Genomic DNA, 24,304 nt, shown 5'->3' with positions numbered 1-24,304 from the left:
TGTGTTGTTTTTTAGTGTTAGCCAAGGCGTTGTGGGTCAATGGTTCTTATTAAAATCATATCCCAATCTGATCCGATTTAAATATAATTTTAAAAAAATTACTTTTACACCAAATTCCGCCACACCTTTCATATTTCATTAAAATTGATTCGTCAAATATGTGAAATCGGCCGATAATATATATATGGGAGCTATATCCAAATCTTAACTAATTTCCAATTAATCTGTCACATTTATTATTGTAACCCAATTCCGCCACACATTCTGAATTTCATTGGTATCGGTCATATATATCATGTTTGGTGCATTATATGTATGAAATCGGCCTCAACTGATTTCAATATAATTTGGCAATTTTTTCTGGTGCCAGATTTTGTCTCTCTCGCTTTGGGTGCATCAAATATGTGAAATCGGCTGAGTATATATATGGGAGCTATAATCACATCTGAGCGTATTTGAATATAATTTATCAAATTTATTTTTGTACCAAATTTAGTCACTCATGCCGAATTTCGTTGGAATCGGAAATACGTATCGTGTTTTGAGCATCAAATATGTGAAATCGGCGGAAAATATATATGGGAGCTATATCCAAATCTGAACCGATTTTAATATAATTTTACTAATTAATATAATTTTAATATAATTTTCTAATCATAATCCCGTTACGTATTCCAAATTTCTTTGGAATCGAACATACATATCGTGTATGGTGCATAGAATACCTGAAATCGGTCGAAAATATATAATTATAATTTGACAAATTTATTTTCGGATTAAATCCCGTCACACATTCCAAATTTTATTGGAATCGAACATTCATATTGTGTTTGAGGCATCAAATGAACGAAATCGGTCGAAAATATATATGGAAGCTATATCTAAATCTGAACCGATTACAATATAATTTGGCAAACTTATTTTTGTTCCAAATTCCGTTACGTATTCCAAATTTGGAGACTGTATCTTCAACCAATCAATAGATATGTGCACATAAAATCTAAATTTTTGGGAGGTACCTCCGAATCTGATGCTTTATCTCCAGTTCCAAGTGGAAATTCAAAAATGTATATAGCCTATGTTACTTTCAGGCGATGTTGCAGTATATATGGAAATTTTCAGGAAAATCTATTCAGCGGTTTTCGAGTCCATAAATTACAAACAAACAAACAAACTAACATACAAACATTTTCCTCTTTTATAGATATAGATAGTTTTATCAATAAAGGAAAAGGGTTTTCGGATGTAACTCCTATCTTAAAAAATTTGGTTTAGATATTATAGGGGGTAGGGTATAACTAATGCCGTTTTTTACACATTTTCCATAAATCGCTTTATATGGGCAGGCAACTTAAAGAATCAATGAAACAGTCTCTGCTACACAAATTTGATTCTTTCGTCGGCATCGTCTAATTTTATTGCAAGCATTTTCCGCCTCATTTCGCTAATACTAATTATTTTAGTAGCATGACTCGGAAGATTATCCAAATTGCTTGTACGTATACACGTTTCATTGGTAACACAAGCTCCAAATTGTTTTCTCATTATTTTTTTAATTTCCTCCCAAGTCATGATTATACCACAATCCTAGTCATTTACGAACATTTGGTTTTATCTATGAGAATTCGGAACATCTGTTAGTTGTTCAATTATGTTTAAACAAAAGTTTTTAATTTGGATTCCATAACATTGGTTTCTAAAGCAGAGATAATTACTCTGAGTTTCTATTTGACACTAGATAATCTAATTAAAAAGGTTCGACTCTAATTTTGTTAGGACATGTATTGAAAATAACACAACTTAAAAATAAATTTTTAGAATAAAGTGTTTTAAATCTCGTACAGCTAGCTTAACTTAGAGTCAAAAGTAAAGCTACTTTTCTACATTTATTTTTATCATTTTTATAACATACTTTAAGGCGTTTCACACAGTTTGTTATCTGAAAGCAAACGTTTCATATAAGAATACAGGTAGCAGCATTAACGCTTGGGAACATTGTTATGTCAAAAATTTTAAATAGTTTTTTTTTCAAAAATAAGAAGATTTTTCTATGTTTTCTTAAACGACGCCGATCGGAGGTTGCTATGACATGTATTTTTAAACAATTTTTCAAATTTCAAACAAATTTTCAATTCCAAAATTAGTTTGACAGTTCATTGTCCCAGCAACTGTGTCGATGCGATTACCTGTATTCTTCTACCATGATATATTCACAGATAAAATATAATTATAAAATTACTTTTCATAAGGCTTTAATATGATGTGGAAACTGGCCTTTACACATGCATGTAAATTGATTTTTATGCCCTCCACCATCCGTAGTATTGAGGGTATATAAAGCTCGCCATTCCATTTGTAGCTCATCGAAACAAGAATTTTAGACCCAACAAAGTATATATATTCTTGATCAGCCTAAAATTCTAAGATGATTTAGCCCTGCAAAATCAGCTAAAATTTTGCACAGATCAGTCTTTGTGTGCAGGCAGGTCAAGTACGAAGATGGACTATATCGGTCCACGATACCGTATAGCCCCCATAAAACGGTACCCCGATATTCGATATTCTGTATTTTAATGATTGTAGCCAAGTTTTTCAATTTAAATGTCCGAAAATCCACAAAAAGGAGTTCCTTCTGAGTACTTTACCCCCTGGAAGAGTATTGTCTATACAGGTCCACGATATCGTATATCCCCCATATAACGGTACCTCCCTATATTCGGCATTTTGATCATTTTAGTTAATAATTTTCAATGGAATTGTCTAAAAATCCATACTAGAAGTTCTTAATAAGCACTTTAACTCCTAGAAGAGAATTGTCTATGTAGGTCCACCATATCGTATAGCCCACATACAACGGTACTCCATATTTTGACGATTTTGGGGGCATTATTCACCGGAGTTGTTTCAAATTTCGTATTTACAATTCATAATGGGTACTACAGCCTATGACAAACAAGTAAAGAAGCTGTAAGTTCGGCCGGGCCGAACTTTTAATGCCCTCCACCATCTGGTACAAATTTCGCAATTTTCAAAAAACAAAAAAAAAAAAAATAATAAAATCCGTTTAAAATTCTGTTAAAATCTTAAAAATACCGAATTCCTATACGACGACGTAGACCTGCATAGGCAACTTTTGTGATAAATTATTACAATATTTAAATGCGAAACTTGAAGAAAAATCTGTTTATAATGTAGCTAAAACCATCAAAATACCGAAGATAGGGGGTACCGTTTTATGGGGGCTATACGAAGGCGTGGACCTGCACATACAATTTTCTGGCATGGGGTGAAGTATCCATTACGAACTTCACATGCAAAATTTGAAATGTCGCTAAAATCATCAAAATACCGAATATCGGGGGGTACGGTGTGTGGGGGCTATACGAAGACGTGGACCTACATGGCCCATTTTCTGTTTTATGCTGCAGTATCTATTACGAACTTCAAATACCAAATTTGATTCCGTTAAATAATGTCGCTAAAATCATCAAAATACCGAATATCGGGAGGTACCTTTATATGGGGGCTATATAATAACTTGGACCTACATGGCCCATTTACGAACTTAACCTGCCTACTGGAAAAATATACATGTGTGCAAAATTTTAGCCTTCTATCTCAATTTGTTCGAAAGATAGCGTGATTACAATAGACAGACAGACGGACATGGCTAAATCGTCTTAGAATTTTACGCTGATCAAGAATATATATACTTTGTTGGGTCTGACATGAGTATTTCGAGGAGTTACAAACGGAATGACAAAATTAATATGCCCTCCATAGTATGGTGGAGGGTATAAAAATTACGAGTGCAGACCCACCCATAGCCTCCCAATATTGGGTATTTTTATGATTTTAGCGGTATTATTCACGGGAGTTGTTTTACATTTTGTATTTAGAGTTCGTAATTGGAACTGCAGTATATGACAGAAAATTGTCTATGCGGGTCCAGGACTTCATATAGTCCCCATATATCATTACCCCCCTATATTCGGTATTTTTACGATATTAGGTACAATATTCAACGAAATTGTTTGAAATTTCGTATTTGAAGTTTCTGATAGGTACTACAGGAAATTATTTATGCAGGTCCAGGTCTTCGCATAGCCCCCATAAAATAATTCGTTCCAAATGGTGTAGGGTATTCAAAGATCGTTTGTTTTATACTCATATTTTGCTTTTTGTGGTATACTTTATAGTGCTTTCTATAATTTTTAATATAGAAGAAGTTTTATACTATGTCTACTAAATGATGTTTTATAGTTAGAGATACCCCACCGATGTAGCCAGAAAAGCCGTTAAAAATGTTTGGGGAGCCCAACATCACATGTTTTAAAATTATCTAAAGGTGATCATATTGGGTGGGGTCCGGACGCTCCCTTTAGATTACGGTTATTTCGTAACTTTTTAACGACAGTCGATATTTTATTGAGTATTTCCCTTCGAGAACAAAGTTAAAAACTTTGGCTATTACTTTGTAATCGCTATAAAAACAATTCTTAAATTGTAATAGGTATCTTATTGGCAAAATTTTCAATATTTGATCTGCCTTAAAAATTTAAAATTTGAGTTCTTTTAAAAGTCTATCGACAAATTATCTACAATTGAGGAATGTACAAGGTGAGATAAAAAAAACTGCAACAAAGTCCAACGCCATAATTTTTACATTTTTTTTTATTTTATTGAATGAAAGCTAAAAATGTCGGAAAGAGCATCAAATTTCAGAATAAGATAAGATTTGTTCGAATTGGTCACCTTTGGCACGAATTATCGCCTTCAGACGGCCAATGAAACCGTCAAATGCTGCCGAATGATGCTCAGCGGTATTTTGGCGCATTCCCGAAGCGGTTGCTTGAGGTGATCGACAAGTTGGTATTTTTAGTGCCAACCTTGCTTTCCAAAATAAACTCCAGACACAATAGTACAACGGATTGGTACCCGGAGATTTTGGTGGTCATTGTACGCTGGAAATGAAGCGAGGAACCTCATTTTGTAACCATTCTTAGGTGGCGCGTGCTGAGTACGATGGTGCTGAGTCCTGTTGGAATATCCAATGTCTGCGGCCAAAAGGTTTGCGTGCCCAAGGCTTTAATATACCCTCCAGAATATTTTCGCGATAATATTCGGGATTTATTCTGATGTCACATTCGATTAAGCGACGGAGAGCGTCAATCGGCAGTTATGGCGGTTCAAACAATCACCATGGCCGGCGCTTGAGTTCTGGTGGCCAACCGAAGGTACACATTTTCAGCTGACCTATTTGGGAAGAAAACACGTTAATTTTGTTTGTTTACAAACAGCTAAGCAACGAATCTTTTCTCATTGGAGAAGCGAAGCAACTCTTTAGCTCTTTTGAGTCTCTTTTATTTCTGCTGCGGTGTAATTTCTTGCACTTATTGGAATTTCAATGGCTTTGCTCTGAGCTCAATATTTGCCGAATGGAATATTGCGATATGTTCAGCTCACGAGCCATTTTTCAGCCACTGCGTCGCGGGTTCCGATCAAGTCGCTTCCTTACTTTTCGAACCATTTCTGCTGATGTTGCTGCTCCGTCCACTTCTATCTACTTCCTTGACGTCGGGTTACGCTACCAGTAGCACGGCAACGAGCGATGGTACGAGACACAAAAGATTTATCCACATTTAAATGCTGGAGTGCTCTAACAATAGCCACTTGTGGTTTTCCAGCCAAATATAAACAAATCATACTCTCACGGTTGAATTACATCACGGATAACTTTTTTTCTGGAAAATTCTCACCAAAATGCTTTTGTGCGCTTGTAAACAATATTGTGAGCTGTCACTGGAATAATTTTAACAGTCGGACGAGTGTCTTAGAAATGACAGCAGTCTGAAGTTGGTTGCCGTTTTTTTCATCTCACCTTTGAACTACCAAAACAAACCAGTTTTGAAAAAAATAAGACATTTTGTTCCCATCATTGTCGTTTTTAACTTATCGTTTTCATGTTGCCTCTGCGAGCTAAATACAAGCCATATGAAGGGAAAATTTTCAACAGTCAACTTCTAGCGTATACTCTTCTATGGAAATATCAATTGGCATGCCTCCACTGAGGGTTCTCAAAATACCAAATACCCTAAATCAATTAAAAGTTGTTAATTGAATTGTGAATAATTGGTTACAAAATCCATTGTTTAAAATGTAATAAATTGAGCTTTATTTGAGAACTTGAAATGGTAACTAAAAAATTAACCGCAGTAAATGATGCTAACGTAATTGTAACGTAATTTCATTTGAACTTTTAAAAAAAAAAAATAAAACATTACGTAGGAGACCCCAAAACACTGGATAAGCCCCTGTATCATGATGGTAGGTATGAAATGTTGTAGTACTTACCGTTTTCTTCAGCATATCTTCTAGACGATCACAAATATTGGGTGTTCTAAATATTGTGTATTCCTAATTCCTATTGCAATTCTAACCAACGTTCTTAATAGTTGCTCTGAAAATGTAAGCAGGAAGCAATTCATTTCATATAAATGGTCTTATGAATTTACCTTATCCCAAATTAACTTCAAGTATTCCAGCGATGCACTCTACTTGATCTCTGTGTTATGCATTTCAGTTTGAGCTACATAAATGATCTCGGCATCAAAGTGCTACAATTGTGAGGTCGAAAAACGTTGTTGGGATTCGATTAGTTACTGACACTTCCGTGAAATGCTTGGCTGCTTAAAATTTTCAATGCGTATAAGCTCAATCAATATATTTTCATTCATTATTTCGATGGTTCTCTTTTAGTTGCTTCTTTGTTGTGTAATTAAGAAATATTCTTTTTCTGCTTTAAAATGAATAGAAAATTATATTTTTCAAACTGACATAGAAATATAATTACCGAGCCAATTCTAAAAAAAAAAACAAGTAAAAAAGAAAAATTTAAAAAACAAGTAAAAATGTATCGGTCGTTTTTGCCGACAGATGTATACCCTCAGCCAATGTTCGATTATTTTAAAATATTTTGCGTTCTGTTATGAACTTTCAAACTCTTGACCCTCTATGGAGTGGGTTTGGAAAAATGGGTCAATATTATCAATTTCCTATCGGACCTAAATGAATAATATATAAATATTATAATATATAAGAAAATCGAAGATTTATATCCAATTTATGGGAAATCATAAATTCCATAATCATCTCAGGATTCTGGATGAGAGACATATATTTAGATATAGCAAGCTGTAAAGAATCATGGAGATTTTTCGCAATTTATGACCGATAAAAGTATTGAAAATTTTGTCCCTTTGCGGGTGAGGTACCAGTAGGGGTTCGCAGATATCTATCATCTTCACAAAATATTTTGTGTTAGAAAAAACTGTTGTATGTGTGTTGATGGAAATATTGAGAAGTACCATGTCTGGAATGAAATCGGATGTTGATTTCGCATTTTATGAATATTGAGAAGTACCATGTCTGGATTGAATTCGGATGTTGATTTCGCATTTTATGAACTTCATGGATATTCAAAATTTTGAGCGTTTGTGAGGGAGGTACCAGAAGGAGTGGACCGATATATTCCGTCTTACTACCAGATTTTGGGTTCATAAAAATAGTAGGATATGTGAAATATCGGACACTTACATCATATTCTTTAAGAATTATAATTATTCAAAATTTTGACCATTTGTGGGAGAGAAACTTGACGGAGTGGATCAATATTATCCATTTTGGCACGAGACCTAGAAGTGATGCAAATATTATGATTTGCAAAATTAGACCAAAATTAGATTATCGCTTCCCTTTCTGTGCAGAAAATTTTCTTTGATGGAGTGGACCGGTATTGTCCATTTTCACACCTGGCCTAGCACTGACGCAAATATTAGGATTTGCAAAGTTGGAGTAAAATCGGATTATCCTTTCTCTTTCTGTGCAGAAAATATTTTTTTTTTTTGCAAATTTCGATCATTTGTGGGTGCGGTACCAGAAGGAGTGGATCGATTTGGCCCATCTTAACACCAGACCTTGGTTTAATATAAATATTGGGATGCGTCAAATTTGAAGACAGTTGGACTCTTACATCACATTTTTTGAAAGTTGTAATTTTTCAAAATTTTGACCGTTTGTGGGGGAGGTACTTAATGAAGTGGACCGATACTGTCCATTTTCACACTTGACCTAGCACTGACGCAAATACTAGGATTTGCATAGTTGAAGCAAAATCGAATTATCCATTCTCTTGCTGTTCAAAAAAATATATTTTTTGAAAATTTCGAACTTTTGTGGGGAGGTACCAGAAGGAGTGGACCGATATTGCCCATCTTCGAACTCGATCTAAGTTTGACAGACAGACAGATGGACGGACATCGCTAGATCGACTCCAAATGTTCTGAAACGGATTTGGTTCAAAGAGACCTAGGGTCTAAAACCGTTATTTCGACTAGGCTCGTTTTGACCGTATCAAATTGTATATACCCTCTGTAACCATATGGCTGAGGGTATAATGAAAACCGTTATATGGTGACTATACGAAGATGGGACAATCATACGATTTTTTTCGGCTTAGTGCCCATTACGACCTTCAAATACGAAATTTGTTACAATTACGGTGAATAATGTCGCAAAAATCATAAAAATATGGAGTATCGGGTGGTACTGTCATATGTAGGCTATACGAAGACGTGGAAATTTAAACATATAATTGCATAAATTTATCTTAATTCTACCATGAAAATATAGAACTTGATTGTAAAAATTTTTGAAGTTTAATCTTTTATCCAATTTTCTTGTTTTTTTTTTTTTTTTTTTTTTTTTTTGTTTATATTTCAGCACCAATGCAACAAGCTGTTTATCATCAAATAAACATATCAATTTGTTACATTGATTTTGAAAATATAAACAAAAAGAAGAAAATTGAATTTTGACATTACAATTCATGCAGGCCCCATTGTACTAAGATATCACATATTTCTAAATCTTTAAAGCGTGGAAATTTAAAGAAACGCAGTTATTAATACCTAAAAGTTGCCTAAAAATGCAAGTATTTTGGTGATCTAAAGAAAACAATTTTCCTCCTTCTATTTTCTTACATATTGAACGCAACCAGGCTGCTCGAAGCAGCTTTTGCGTCTTCTTCTTTTATCTTAATATCTGGAACGCTCTTAAAAATATCTCATCCAATTAACCTTAACTGCCGGCAATTAGGGTAATTGAAATTACAAATACTACAGCCGGGAAGGGTTTGGAACAACCAACATCATTAAGATCTTAACAACCATCAACCACAACATTTTAGGCTACGTGAAGAATAATACTTGAAGAACAACGATTAAGGCTAATTGCTGTAATGCCCTACAACACTATGTGTTGGGGGGTATTATAAGTTTGATTGAGCCAAAATTATGTAACACCGCGAAATATTTGTTTCCCACATAGGAAAGAATATATGGATCTTCCTATCTCGCCGAGCTGAGTCGATCAAGCTATGTATGTCCATATTTATTTGTAATCACGCTACAGGTCGTAATTATGGCCTGATCCTCACGAAATTAAAAACGAAGGTGGGGTTATAGTCGGAATAGAAGCCTACTGCTTTTGGAGATGATCGCAAAATATTTAAGGGTTGAAATGGACCAAAAACTGAAAAATTTCCTGATTTTGGTACTTGGTCTAATTATATATCAATCGCAATTATATCAATTATATGTCGCAATTATATATTAATCGACGCAGAAGTTACCATGGTGCTAAAGCTTAGGGCTTGGCAGAAGCCTTTCAATTCGGATGGTCATTGGGTAATATTTATTGAGTGAAATAGACCATAACATTTGTGTTAAATTGAAGGCAAATTTTCCATTAAACCGCGAATATTTTTAATCCCGGCGAAATCACACAGGTCAATTCTGGCCGTTATGTTGATGCCGATAGTAAATATATCGGATATATGTAGCGAAATATATACAATGTGTATATACAAAGGAAAGGGATGTTAGCTAAAATGGTTATATCTCAAGAATGGCCAGATCGATTTTGATAAATTTTGTCAATTCAGAATGCCCTCTTGGTATAAAAGAATAAAATCTAAAAAACCGCATAAAAACATGCCAATAATGACGCTAATGTAGATTTTGTAGTATTTTGTTATATTTTTATTTTTTTTTCAGAACAGTGTTGGCTTGTTTGTTCGGGATACCATGGTATTTTCTTGTTGCAAAATGGTCAGGCTTAATTCCTTTATTGTTGTTTTTATAAAAACAGCGTTTGCTTATTTGTTTATTTGTTCATATTTTTTATCGCACGTGATTTTTTCAATTTGACTTATAATATTGAAGTGTATACTTTGTTATATATTTTCACCTTGCAACACAGGTTAGAGTTATTACATACTGATTGCAATTATCGTCCGATCCTCAAGAAAATTTTCATAATTGTAGGGTACGGCTCAGAAGGGCTAGAACTATTGTTTTTAAAGATGTCCGCAATATATTTATGTGCTTCAATGGACTAACAACTAAAAATGTTCCTAATTCACAAATAGAATAGAAAGTAATGGACGCGAAAGCTCGCATGAAATTAGAGTTTAGGACAGCTAGTCGAATGGACCACTACTTTTGTGTGAAAAAAGTCCAACATTTCCATTCTATCGAAACGCTGAAAATAACTTACAGGGGAAATCCAGAATACACAATTGGCGAACTTCTGGCTTTTTTATGTTTTATTTGTTGACGAATATAGCCAGATATCGTAGACAAGCAAATCATATAGATGAGTCTAAATTTAGAGATACAGAGGGGCCTCTCACTTTTGAAGATGATCACAAAATACCAACCAAAAACAGGAAAATTTTCCTGATCACACAATTGAAACCAATCGACACGGAATTTTGCATGAGAAGAGAGTTAAGGGCTGGGAAGAAGTCTAGCATTTTGGATGACCACTGGATTATAAAGGGTGTTTTTTTAAGTTCGATAGAACTTGAAATTGTAAAAAATAACACAAAAAATTAAATTTTGATCAATTTTTTTTTATTCGAAAGATCAATACGTGACATTAACTTTTGAAAATGATTTCAGCATATGGGCACCGCGGCTGTTCTTGACGAAGTGCATTCTGGACGTCCAATTTTTGGCCACTTTTTCGAGCACTGCTGGCCGAATAACACGAACAATGTTGGCCTCCAAGGTGTCAATTGTTGCTGGTTTACCAGCATAAACCAGTGACTTCACATGGCCTCACAGGAAATAATCAAGAGGCGTCAAATCGCACGACCTTGGAGGCCGATTGACAGGTCCACTTCTCGAAATCAATTTATAGCCAAATTTTGATTTTAATAAGTCGATGGTTGCGTTCGCCGTATGGCACGTAGTGCCATCCTGTTGAAACCACATCTCCTCCGGATCAATGTCATCATCATGTAATGATCTCTTGTGGATTGGTCTCATTCCATCGGCGGCAATTTTGCTAAGCCAAAAATGCGCCTCATCGCTGAACAGAATTTTACGATAAAACAACGGGTCATTTGCCAACTGCTCTAGAGCCTGATTTTTAAAGTAAGTTTGGATAATTTCGTAACTTTGTTCATGATAATTGTCAGAGTATACCGAAACAAATAAAAAAATAAGTTTCATCAAAATTTATTTTTTTGTGTTACTTTTTACAATTTAAAATTCTATCTAACTTAAAAAAACACCCTTTATTTAACTGTAAAATGTATCACAGTAACTATAATCACGACGGAGTGCGTACATATTGGGCAAATGCCCCTTGGCAAAAAGCTGAGGGTAACATTTGGACAATGCTCTACGACATAAATTCAAAAGCGAAATCTTCCAATATGGATTTAGAAATAAGGGGGCTTCTAACATATTGTAATGTTGTAGGGTCGGTCCAGCACTTGTTTTTACCTAGTTTTGGCTTGCGTATGTAATAAAATCTTAAAATTGTTTTTCGACAATCGTAGATTTTAATATAGCTAAGGTTTCCCTTAATTTTGAAGAAAAGGATTCAGCTAATTCTATCGTTTGGAGTTGAAAAAAATTAAGGATTTTGCATTCTCTTTTATTAATTTAATTAAGATTATTAATATTATTGCACAAGTTGGATATTTCGTATTCTTTTAATTTCTTATTTAAAATTTAAGATAGCGGTTGAAGTTGGTGTCACTGATTGATGTGAAAGGAATTTATTGTGTTTGTTTTCAGTGTACATGTACACACATACGTAGGGGTATGTAAATAATGCAGAGGCACTGCAATGCATATAAATATAAAGTGCGACAAGCCTAGCAGATTATGAAAGAAGAGATTAAAATAAAAATACGCGTGTGTCAGCATTCCAAAGTAATCTAAATAAAGGGGAAAATTGAGTTTTTTAGTCATTTTTTCAATACATGTTTAAAAACTTTCTTTGATCTGGATCGCTACCAAATGATTTGTGATAACTTCTACTATAGATCCTTTAATATGTCTAAAGTCTAAATATTACCAAATCGTCAGAAATTCTAAATAATAGCAACATATTTTTGAGTTAAAGCCATACTTCTTTCACAAATGTTCTTATAAAGCATCAGTTTGGAAGAATCTCATCAAATTTTTCTCCAAGGAAAAATGTCTATATTTCCTTTACATATCAAGATCTTTTTCTTCTTCATAGTAAGAAGATTTATTTATTAATTTATATTAATGCATTTATAAGTTTGTCATTCCGTTTGTAACACCCCGAAATATACATTTCAGACCCCATAAAGTATATATATATTCTTGATCAGCATAAAATTCTATGTCGATTTAGCGGTGTCCGTCCGCCTGTGGAAATCACTCTAGCCTCCGAACGAACTGAAGTAGGTTGATAACATTTTCCGGGGGGCTTCTGGCATTGAAAATGGGCTGCGACAGATAATTGGATATATAGGTCCAAGTCTTCTAGTTCTAAAATTATAATAATTTAGTCCATTGTGTTTGGTACTTTTAGTTCTAGTCCTGAAGGTATGGTATTTTTGCCCGGAACTTGTTTCTTAGAATTTTTAGTACCACTTTAAACACAATATTTGTACCTATAAAATATTAATTATTTTTAAATAAACATTTGTTTCTATAATAAAAATATTTTTTTACAACATATTAACCATGTTATGTTCCACTAAAAAAACTAACCAAATATTTCTGACGTACATTGCAATAAAAAGTTTACGACGTTTAATATTTTTACAAGCACTTGCTAAAAATGACAAATTCAACGTATTATTGAGATAAAACAGATGTCATACATGCGCATTCTCATTTAAAAAGATTGCCAATCTTAAAAATATGACAGTTTGAGACGTATAAAAGATGAAATTTCAGTCTTAATTAAATTAATTTAAAGTCATGGCCTTGTTACGACATTTATAGGATACTAGCTGAACCCGGTGCGCTTCGCTACCCCTTTTGATTTTATAGGCATTCAAAATTTTATTTACGAATATATGTTGGTTAAAAAAAAAAACAAATTTAAAAATTAAAAAAAAAAAAAAATTGCACTACTTTAATGCGTAAATAACCAAAACCATTAGAAAAGCAGTAACATGACATGCATTCACGAAGGGTTTGTCCTTCGGATTTATTTTTTTTTTCATAGCAAATACCAAGCGTGCAGGAAACTGCAATTTTTTGAAGTTGAGTGACATTTCTATTGCAATTAGTGAATTCGAGGTAGCAACATACTTCCCAGTAATAAGCGTATTTCAAATTAACTATTGTGTTGTTTTTTAGTGTTAGACTAAGGCGTTGTGGGTCAATGGTTCTTATTAAAATCATATCCCAATCTGATCCGATTTAAATATAATTAAAAAAAAAATACTTTTACATCAAACTCCGCCACACTTGTCATATTTCATTGAAATTGGTGCGTCAAATATGTGAAATCGGCCGATAATATATATATGGGAGCTATATCCAAATCTTAACTAATTTCCAATTAATTTGTCACTTTTATTATTGTAACCAAATTCCGCCACACATTCTGAATTTCATTGGTATCGGTCATATATATCATGTTTGGTGCATAACATATATGATATCGGCCGAAATATATATGTTAGCTTTATCCAAACCTCAACTGATTTCAATATAATTTGGCAATTTTTTCTGCTGCCAGATTTTGTCTCTCTCGCTTTGGGTGCATCAAATATGTGAAATCGGCTGAGTATATATATGGGAGCTATAATCAAATCTGAGGGTATTTGAATATAATTTGTCAAATTTATTTTTGTACCAAATTTAGCCACTCATGCCGAATTTCATTGGAATCGGAAATACGTATCGTGTTTTGTGCATCAAATAAGTGAAATCGGCGGAAAATATATATGGAAGCTATATCCAAATCTGTACCGATTTTAATATAATTTGACTAATTTATTTTCTAATCAAAATCCCGTTACATATTCCAAATTTCTTTGGAATCGAACATACATATCGTGTATGGTGCATAAAATACATGAAATCGGTCGAAAATATATATGAGAGCTATATCCAAATTGGAACCGATTTTAATATAATTTGACAAATGTATATTTGTTTTAATTTCCGCTACACATTCCAAATTTCATTGAAATTAGAGATACATAGCGTGTTTGGTGCATCAAATACATGAAATCGGTCGAAAATATATATGAGAGCTATATCCAAATCTGAACCGATTTTAATATAATTTGGGAAATCAATTTTTTATATAAAATCTATCACACGTTTCAAATTTCGTTGAAATTGGGGATACATAGCGTGTTTGGTGCATCAAATGCTTGAAATCGGCCGAAAATATATATGGGAGCTATATCCAAATCTGAACCGATTACAATATAATTTGGCAAACTTATTTTTGTTCCAAATTCCGTTACGTATTCCAAATTTGGGGACTGTATCTTCAACCAATCAATAGATATGTGCATATAAAATGTAAATTTTTGGGAGGTACCTCCGATTCTGATGCTATATCTCCAGTTCCAAGTGGAAATTCAAAAATGTATATAGCCTATGTTACTTTCAGGCGATGTTGCAGTATATATGGAAATTTTCAGGAAAATCTATTCAGCGGTTTTCGAGTCCATAAATTACAAACAAACAAACAAACAAACAAACATACAAACATTTTCCTCTTTTATAGATATAAAGATAGGAGTTAACTATGCAATAAGATCTAAGGGCTTATTTATATTTCATGTTAATGTCTTATGTAAAATGGCTTCTTCGCATATATTGTTTACATGTTCCAAGGTTGTTTTTTTAACTGAAAACAATATGTTTATAGTGCAAATATGGTACAAATATAGCATAAGTGTATTATTGTATAGTATATAATTTATAGTTTGTATTAAATGCAATTTATAGGTTCTTAAATTCAAAAATCAAAGAAATATTTTTCACTTCATATTTTCAGGCCAGTCACTGGCCTTAGTATTACCTTAAGAATCCAATATTTTTTTAATTTTTTTTCGATATTATAAAGGGAAAATCTGTTATCGTAGTAAATTCTTTTACATTCTTACAGTTCTGGAACAGATCATATATGAACTTAGTTCTTTGTTTTTGAATAATAAATTATTTCTTAAGCAGTAACATTTGTAGCATATAATTAGGCTGCCGTATAATTTGCCTGCTATATGTAATGAGTTTAATTCCTTATTAAACTGTTCGAAAGGGTCATAAAAATTCATACATTTTTAAATAACTAATTAAATAATTTTCAAATTTCAGTTTGGTTTTCCACAACCGCACACGTTCGCATATGCGAATCCTGACCGAAAATGAATTATTTTTATGGCATTAATGTTATTATGCAAATCATATTTATGAATGTGGTTTTTCATATGAAATTCTAACAGCTAATGTAGTTGATTATACAATTTGTATTTCATACGAATCAAAAAAAGTCGGAACAGTTAAATGAGCAAAAAAAAAAAAAAAAAAAAAATAAAGGTCATGTATGTGTTAATTTTTTTTTCAAAAATATTTAATAAATGTGGTAAATTTTTAAATTTTATGTAGTTAGGACCATAATAAAAAGGTAAGGCAGAGCTACCAGCTGCTTTAAATTATTTTCTAAGTGTTTTAAGTGTTTTATTGTTTTGAAAATTAAAAATAAAATATTTTTAAAATCACTGATTGGAATAGTCTTACATTGCGGGGGCACATTAAAGATATTAACCAGTCTTGCCATGAAAATGACATATTAAACATCTAAGATCATATTTTTGAAAGAAAATCCACGCATTTAAGCAAAGGCTACAGACGTGCGGGGCCGACCATGTGATACCCTACAATACTACAATATGTTAGAAGCCCCCTTATGCCAAAATCCCGTAGAAGCCTCCTTATGACCAAACTCCGTCCAGCTGTTAGTTGTTGTGGTCCATTTAACAGCTACATATAATCCAATGGTCATCCAAAATGCTAGACTTCTTCCCTTCCTTAACTCTCTTCTCATTCAAAATTCCGTATTGATTGGTTTGAATTGTGTGATTAGCATAATTTTTCTGTTTTTGATTCGATTCAACCCCTTAATATTTTGCGCCGAACTTTAAATACCCTCCACCATTTGGAACGAATTTGAAAATTTTCAAAAACTAAAATCCTTAAAAAATATAGCCGTTATATTGGTGTCTATACGACGTGGACCTACATAAGCATTGTTTGTCATAAGTCATTACCATATTCAAATTCGAAACTTGAAATAAACGGTGAATAATGTAGTTAAAATTATCAAAATATCGTATATAGGGAGGTACCGTTCTATCTGTGCTGTGCGAAGACCTGGACCAGCATAGACAATTTTCTGTCACAGGCTGTAGCATCCATTGTAACGTGGTTTTCTCGTCGGCTGAGGTAAGCTCAGCTGTATCCAGGGTCTCCATAAGGATCCACTAAACCTTATGAAATAATAAGAGTAGATTTCTCCCTTTTCTGGGGGTAAAAATCGGATGTTTTATTGATCTTTAATTCTAAATTACAATCTACTCGGGTTGAAATACGATAAGATAAATATGGAATATAGGATGGAAAATGGACTTCGAAGATGGTCGTGATTTCAAGGTACTGGTGCTTAGGTGATGATCGGGGATTCGATGTTAACTCGTATCGTATGCAGGAGGATGTACGACTCGTGGACAATCGAGAACGATGACGTCGGGTGCACACAATGAATACTCGGGTGGTTGATGTGAGGTGTGATTAGTCGACGACGTGAAGGCGATCGGATACTCGGGGATGACCGTCGGAGGTTAATTGTGGGGAAGATCGGGGATTACGTTGTGGCGTTCGGGTGACACTTACGTTGACGATTTGAAGGTAATCGGGAACTTGTGGTCGTTGACGATTTGAAGGTAATAGGGAACTTGTGGTCGTCGGTTGTCGACGATCAGGAATTACGATGTTGGTGTTCTGGTGAAGAGGGTTGTTGACGATTAGAAGGTAATCGGGAGCAGCTGTCCGGGTCTTCGTGAGCGGATTGACATTCGTACTGGTTAGGTAGCTCGTTGAGGGTAGATTGGGCAACCGATGCGTTCGTGTAGATGGTTCGGGGCTCGTTCGGCAGCTCGGGTTTTTGTTATTCGGGTCGGCTACAGGGGCGAGGTAACTAGCCTAGCTACGATTCTCTAACTACGTCTACTCCACTACCAACGTTTGACTATAATACGGAACAGCGAGCCGAAGCTCCTGTGGAACAGCGAACCAAAGTTCCTGTGGAACAGCGAACCGAAACTCCTGTGGAACAGAGAACCGAAGTTCCTGTGGAACAGCGAGCCGAAGCTCCTGTGGAACAGCGAACCGAAACTCCTGTGGAACAGCGAGCCGAAGCTCCTGTGGAACAGCGAACCGAAACTCCTATGGAACAGCGAGCCGAAGCTCCCATGGAACAGAGAGCGGAAGCTCCTGTGGAACAGCGAGCCGAAGCTCCTGTGGAACAGCGAGCCGAAACTCCTGTGGAACAACGAGCCGAAGCTCCTGTGGAACAGAGAACCGAAACTCCTGTGGAACAGAGAACCGAAACTCCTGTGGAACAGAGAACCGAAGTTCCTGTGGAACAGCGAGCCGAAGCTCCTGTGGAACAGCGAACCGAAGTTCCTGTGGAACAGCGAACCGAAGCTCCTGTGGAACAACGAGCCGAAGCTCCTGTGGAACAGCGAGCCGAAGCTCCTGTGGAACAGCGAACCGAAACTCCTATGGAACAGCGAGCCGAAGCTCCCATGGAACAGAGAGCGGAAGCTCCTGTGGAACAGCGAGCCGAAGCTCCTGTGGAACAGCGAGCCGAAACTCCTGTGGAACAGCGAGCCGAAGCTCCTGTGGAACAGCGAACCGAAGTTCCTGTGGAACAGCGAACCGAAACTCCTGTGGAACAGCGAGCCGAAGCACCTGTGGAACAGCGAGCCGAAGCTCCTGTGGAACAGCGAACCGAAGTTCCTGTGGAACAGAGAACCGAAACTCCTGTGGAACAGAGAACCGAAGTTCCTGTGGAACAGCGAGCCGAAGCTCCTGTGGAACAGCGAACCGAAGTTCCTGTGGAACAGCGAACCGAAGCTCCTGTGGAACAACGAGCCGAAGCTCCTGTGGAACAGCGAGCCGAAGCTCCTGTGGAACAGCGAGTCGAAGCTCCTGTGGAACAGCGAGCCGAGACTCCTGTGTAAATGAATTACCAGCCACTCAAATTAATGAGAGCCAGTCTTGGAAAAGTATTCCCGACTAACGCTTTTATTAGTCGGAGGACGGCCGATGATCTTTAGGAAATCACTAGCTACCCTTTGGCAAGCTCCTGCAGTAGCGAGCCTTTATCGCACCCCAAACCGAACACTATATGTGACCGGTTCTACCAAGTCATTGCGAATTTTTAGCCTTACGCTGTGAACAGCACACCACCGAAAACTACTTTGTTCACCATGCGCCCAATGAATGCTGCGTTTGTTGGCTAGTGCTGTTGTCGCCTTGTTGAGTCGTGTGTGCATGGTGGTGGTGGTTGGTTGGTGCTGTTAGCGTCGCACTTGCAGTGGCCGCTGTTGTTGTTCTCATTGTGTAATAGGTGCGGCTGTTTGTTCGTATAAATGTACGTGATGAAATCAGCACGTTACACCATTGCGAACTTTAAATACGACATCTCAAACAATTTCGGTGTGTGTTGTACCTAAACTCGTCAAAATACCGAAAATAGGGAGGTACTGATATATGGGGTTAATACGAAGACCTGGACCTGCATAGACAATTTTCTGTCACAGACTTACGAACATCAAATACAAAATTTATATTTACATCTTTATTGACATCTTTTTATTCGATTTTTTTTAGTTTTTATTCTTTTATGTCCATATCAAATTGCAATCACGCTAAAGACTTTTTTGTTGCAAAAAGGGCGTATAGTCGGCCTAATTTCTATGTCACAATATGAGGAAAAAATCTTGTTCAATTTCAAAATAATTAATATTTATCACAACATATTAAATTCCTCCACACTGGAATGCGTGACGTGTTCAATAACCAAATAATGTTATGTGTCAAATTCAGTCAAATTCAGGAGCTATATCCAAATCGGCACCGATCTTGATAAATTTTGGCAAAGATATTTCTGAGTTGTATTTCATATATTTCCCTGAATATCGTTGTTACGGAGTGCATATAACGGCTGTGGGTAACAAATATAACAAATCGGATGAACAGTATATATGGAAGCTATAGCTATATCTGAACCGATCTTCAACAAATTTGGCATACTAGCTTCTAGACTCAATTCGGTCGTAAGTGCCAAATTCCATCCAATTTGGATGGTGCACAATAAAAGATAAATCGGACGAAGATATATATGGGACCTATATCCAAATCTGAACCGACCTCAATAAAATTTATCAAATATCTTTCTGAGCTGTATTTGATATATTTCCCCAAATATTGTTGCTACAGAGGGAATATTACGGCTGCGGAGGACAAAAATAATGGGAATGGAAACAAATTGCTTCTTTCTCTTTTCACGTTTTACGATATTCATGGTTATTCAAAAATTTGACGCATTGTAGGGAAGGTATCAGAAGGAGTTCTTCATCATACCAGATCTTATATTGGTGGAAATGTTGACAACATTTTTACCTTTTTTGAGGAAGAGTAAACTGAAGAAGATTACCGATGTTGTCCAACTACGAATTCGATCTATGTTTGATAATAATATTATTATGTACCAAATTTGGACTCCCTTCGAGAGTTATCCAACCAAGGCAGAAATATATACCGACGGACACCCATAGATCGACTTTAAATGCCCTGAAACGGATTTGGTCCAAGAGACCTAGGCAATTTTTTGTCATAGGAGGTAATTCACAGTACGGGATCTAAATATAAAGTTTGAGATATTTCTGGTGAAAATGTGACACAAAAAACTCAATGGAGGTAAAGTTATATTGCTACTATACCAAATCATGGAGCTATATGGACAGTTTTAAGCAAGGATATTCCTATTTGGGAACAAAAAATGCCAATTTCCAGAAAATTCGGCTTAAAAGTGTGACAAAACAACCAATAGACCTTAAAACTATAGGGTCTATTCTAAAACGTGATCTGTCGCAGCCGGCGTCTGCATAAAGACTCATGGTTTGAGGATCTTTTACCTCAATTTCCTATCATAGGAGGTGGTACCCACTAAATAATACAAAAAATGGGCCTAGGTATAAGTGTAGTGCCCATTAAGAGATTTAATTACCAAACTCCAATTAATTCTATTGGAAAATGTAATAGAAAGCGTTAAAATACCGAACATTGGGAAAAACTAGGAGACATTAGGAAATACAAATTTTCAGAGAAATCCGTTGAAAAATATGGGTACAATCATCAAAATACCGAATATCCGGAGGTATGTTCCCTATACGATAGTGTAAATCGGTACATACTCTATTTAATTCTTGAGTCTCATATATATTTCCTCATATCTGAAACATACTTCCATACTTTTGACATATGTTTGAGTGGGAGAGCTTTTATTCGTTTCTGGCTAATCATATCCTTCGCATCAGAAAACATATTCCCTTTATGTCCGAGCTAACATATAAACAACTTGTAAAAAGAAGAACACACATGCACACATAAATATAATAATGGAATCTCTCCGTGCATGTAGGTGAAATGTCAACACAAGCCTCCACCAACATCTCATTACATTTATGTATGTCATGTAACACAACCAACAGCTTTTTAACAACATTCCTGTGAAATCATATCCGTTTTCTCTTGTATTGTGTGTGCGTGTTTAGAGCTTTTCACTTCTTTTGAAGACGCAAATGTTGCAACTCTTGTCTGTCAGTAATGTAGTAAGGAAGAAGGGATGAAGGACTAAAGAAAAACAATTTCCATGAGAGTACGTTTAAATGCTTCGCTGATGTTTGTATTAACCCCGCGGAGCTTTACATCGCCAATTACCACAGTCGTCCACTGAACGGCACAGCCGAATAAAAATGGAACAACTCGCTCACAGGTGTTTTATTTCATGAAAATAATGAAATTTATCACCAGCACTAGTACACACGTAGCATTTCTAAGCCATTTACACCAAAACATAAGAACACACAGGGACATAACTTGAACATCAGTGGATTCTCATGTTATTTCTTTGTCCAAAACCACCTACCTATTGTCGACAGCTTTAACATCATTCACATCATGGCAGTGTTTGCTTTAGATCACCAACTGAACATTTTCATTAAATCTTACTTTCACGTTGGCCATAAAGGTGTTGAGTTGTAATTTTCCTTTACGATTTGCTTCGTTTCTTTGTTATGCAGTTACGTACATACATATGTAATTTGTCATGCGAGCAAAGTTTTTGTAATACCCATCCGTGGTGTTGTAATTTGCACAGTATGTGGGATCTGAATTAATCTATCCACTGAGAAACCGGGGATTAAAACTTCTAGCTGAAAATCCAAATTGACTTTATGGTTTTGAAATTCGGACAAACATACCCACAATCACCATACCTATGTCTACCCCAAACATGGACCGACATATTCCATTCCGATATATTTCATTTTCAATACCAAAAAACTTAGGAGAAAATGTCAATTTCGGCCCTGAGGGTGCGAACTGCCAGAAGACCTTAAAACTCTAGGGTATAAAGCAAAACTTGGACTAAGTTAGCTCATTATCTAGTCCAACAGTCCTGCAGAACTAAAACACATCTGAGTAAAAATTTATGAACCTACTGGTGGGTGGAAGATAACGATTTTTGAGTTACGGGTGATCCAAGGATAAACGGGAATTCTTGTGAACAGTCATCGGGGACGACGGTGGTGACTCTCGGGTTGGAGACTATTTCGCTGTTTGTGTTTCAGACGAAGTTGCTGTTTGGGTTATTACAGGGAACTCAGTTTGGGGACCAGGATGATCTCGCTCGGATTTTAGACGATGCCGCTGTTCTTGCTGTATTTGGGAATTCTGGCCAAAAATGTTCGGCTTACAGGTGTTCGGGTTGGGTAAGGAGTAGACCGTCGGGAATTCGTGTCGGTGCTCGGAGGTTAGTTAGTCATTGCTATCCTAGATTTTGGTTACAATTGCGAGCCCTAAGCTCTGGTTAAAACTGGCCACACAAGTTAATGAGGGCTTGCCAAAAAAAAAAAATAAATAAATAAATAAATGATTGCAATATTACCGCGTACACTATAGGTAAGCTCCCCGCTGAAGCGAGAAATACAAAAAAACATTTGCCTATATAAAAACTTTGCTACCAGAGGGTGAAGTGTCCATTAAGAACTTGAGTTATCAAATTTTAATTAACTCTGTTGGAAAATGTGATGAAAATGATCAAAATTCCGAAATTAGAAGAAAAAAAGTGCACATTAGGAAATACAATATTTCAAATATATACATATTTTTTAATACCTTCAAAGTAAGAGCGATTACCACCGACAAATATGTTTAATTCGTCTTGGAATTTTACGCTAATCAAAATATATAAACTTTGCTTTGCCCTTAATGTTTATTTCGATAATACAGGGAGAGATGAAAAAACTGTAACCAAATTCAGACTGCTGTCATTTCAAAGCCACTCGTCCGACATCTGTTTAAATTGTTCCAGTGACAGATCATTATATTGTTTACAAGCGTACAATAGCTTCTTGGTGAGAATTTTCCCGAAAAAAAGTTATTCGCGATGGAATTCAAGCGTGATAGTGTGATTTCTTTATATTTGGCTGGAAAACCACAAGTGGCTATCGTTAGACAACTCCAGCATTTAAATGTGAATAAATCTTTAGTATCACGCTCGTTACCGTGACACTGGTAGCGTAGCCCCACGTCAAGGAAGTGGACGGAAGAAAACAGCAACATCAGCAGAAATGGTTCGAAAAGTAAAGAAGGACTTGATCGTAACCCGCGTCGTAGTGGCCGGAAAATGTCTCGTGAGCTGAACATATCGCAATATTCCATTCGGCAAATATTGAAAAATGAGTTTGGGGTGAAGCCATTGATATTCCAAAAAGTGCAAGAACTTACACCGCTACAAAAAGAAAATAGACTCAAAAGAGCTAAAGAGTTGCTTCGCTTGGCCGAAAGTGTTGAACTGGCGAATTTGGTTTTCTCCGATGAGAAAACATTCGTTGTCCAGCAGTTTGTAAACAAACAAATTGATCCTGTTTACTTGCCAAAGAGGTCAGCTGAAAATGTGCACCTTCGGTTGGCCACCAGAACTCAAGCGCCGGCCATGGTGATGGTGTGGACCGCCATAACAGCCGATGGTCGCTCTCCGCTCGTATTAATCGACCGTGGCATCAGAATAAGTGCCGAATATATATATATATATATATATATATATATATATATATATATATATATATATATATATATATATATAGATATATATATATATCGCTAAAATATTTTGGACGTGGGCATGCAAATATTTTGGCCGCAGATCTTGGACATTCTAACAGACTCAGCACCATCGTACTCATCGCTACCCAAAAATGGTTACAAAATGAGGTTCCTCGCTTCATTTCCAGCGCACAATGGCCACTAAAAACTCCGGACACAAATCCGTTGGACTATTGTGTTTGGAGTATTTTGGAAAGCAAGGTTGGCACTAAAGGCTTCATGGTACAAAATACGTCCTTGCATAGCGCTGCTACATATTTAACTGAAAATGCAATTGACAATCTAATCATAAGCCCATAAACATTTCTCTGTTATTGAATGATAAGTCTCATATATATTCCCTCATATTTGGAACACACTTTTACACTTTTGACATACGTATGTGTGTGTGTGAGAGAGAGAGAGAGTTTCCATTCATTTCCGGTTATCCATTTCCTTTGCATCGAAAATCGTATTTATGTCAGAATCATCACATAAATAACTCT

This window comes from Musca domestica, unplaced genomic scaffold (assembly GCF_030504385.1).
Source record: "Musca domestica strain aabys unplaced genomic scaffold, Musca_domestica.polishedcontigs.V.1.1 13, whole genome shotgun sequence".
Lineage (NCBI taxonomy): Eukaryota > Metazoa > Arthropoda > Insecta > Diptera > Muscidae > Musca > Musca domestica.
The sequence above is the reverse complement of the archived record's forward strand: the minus strand, read 5'-3'. Positions refer to the sequence as shown.